Source organism: Sorex fumeus, unplaced genomic scaffold (genome assembly GCF_029834395.1).
Source record: "Sorex fumeus unplaced genomic scaffold, SorFum_2.1 ptg000070l, whole genome shotgun sequence".
NCBI lineage: Eukaryota > Metazoa > Chordata > Mammalia > Eulipotyphla > Soricidae > Sorex > Sorex fumeus.
The window spans coordinates 6,167,712-6,169,369 of record NW_026606127.1 but is presented as its reverse complement, the minus strand read 5'-3'; the positions used below and the strand labels follow the sequence as shown (position 1 = coordinate 6,169,369).

General features: G+C 40.2%; 1 pseudogene; it reads right to left on the bottom strand.

Moving 5' to 3' along the window:
• Positions 1–413: 413 nt before the first annotated feature.
• LOC130037096 (uncharacterized) lies at positions 414–507 on the bottom strand (annotated as a pseudogene).
• Between the last annotated feature and the right edge of the window lie 1,151 nt (positions 508–1,658).

Sequence of the window (1,658 nt, the reverse complement as noted above, 5' to 3'; positions counted from 1 at the left end):
GATCATATACATTGAGGAGGGTGAGTTCTTTCTGATGTACATATCCCATGACCACTAAGAAATGACTTTCACTGTCTCTGATAACCTTTAGCCTGAAGTCCATGTGGTCTGATACTAGTATGGCCACTCCAGCTTTGTGGAGGTGATATTTTCTTGAAAACTTGTTTCCCAGACTTTTACCTTTAGCCCATGGGTGCTTTGATTGTTCAGATGTGTTTCCTGCAGGCAGCAGAATGAATGTTGGTTTCAGTTTTCTAATTCATCTTCCCATTCTGTGCTCTGAATTGGCACATTTAGTCCATTGACATTGAGAGAGATTTTTGTGATTGGGATTTGTGCTCTCTTTATGTAGAATTTTTGTACTTGTGGGGATTGTCTTAGCTTAAAGTAGACCTGTTCATTCTTCTTGCAACAAAAATATGGAATGCTTTACAAGTTTGCATATCATCTCTGTGCAAGGACCATGCTCATCATTTTATCATTTCAATTTTAGTATATGTGTTAAACTTAGTAGGAGTTAATTTTTCCATATTTTTCTCTTCTTATTACTTTGAGTGTTGTCCTTCCTCACTCCTATGGCAGACAATGATTCCTAATCAAGGAATGTATTTCAAAGCAGCATGAATAAATAGATTTAGAAATTTAATGTCCCAGAAAGAAAAATATGGTTTTTACCATATTATCTTTTACCATACCCTAGGCATCAGTTTTACAAAATAATTCTTTTGGAAGATGGGATATGAGTTTGTTTAATGTCGTTCCCTGAAACCTTAATTAAGACCATTAAACTAGAGCCTTTTGCTTTTCTCGCCTCAGTCTCGTGTACATCTCCAGGAAAAGGTGGATGGTGTTGTCTGCACTTTGACCACCTTGAATGTATGTAGGATTTTTCTCCTGAAGGATGAGGTGAGAAGCATATTGATGATTTCATTCCACCTTATTACAAGTTCAACTTGAACGGAAGGTGAGACTCATGTGGCTCCTATAAAGGACAGAACAAAGGGTCTCAGTGAAGTTTAATGGCCAACTCACATTAACAACATAGATGACTCATAGTAACCTGTGTGCATCTTTGTGTATAGTGAGTTTCATATCTACTGATAGTGATTCTCAGTCATGACACATGGGAAAAACGGATCTGTAATTAAAAATCTAGTTCTCTGAGCAGAGTGGGCTCTCTGACGTGATTGAACAAGTTTGTAGTAATTTATTACTAAGCACATAAGTATTTTCAATGATGCGTACTTTTCGATCTAAAATTAATTCCAAATATGTCTAAAACAACAGTCTCCTGACCTCGCACCTGGCTTTCCTCACTGGGGCCCCTTGGAGATGGCGGGGTGAGATTCCCTCACCGCCCTGAGCATAGACCCGGCAGCTGAAGACCTCTGCAACCAGCCATAGGTACGCTTAGAGACCACTCTTCCCAAGCTTGAAGGAGCCTCATGCATGAAGGAACTGGAAGAGGAACCCAAATGTGCGGGACCAGGGCATGAGATCTCCATGGCTGCTCAGATCAAGAATGTGCCCGCTCCTTCCAGATCCCCCATCGTCTAGTAATTAAGTGTTACAACCACGAACTACCCCTGGATCCATGTAATTCCCTCAATAGCCAACATCCAGAGACTGGATCTTATTTAGAAGACAGCAACTCTGAT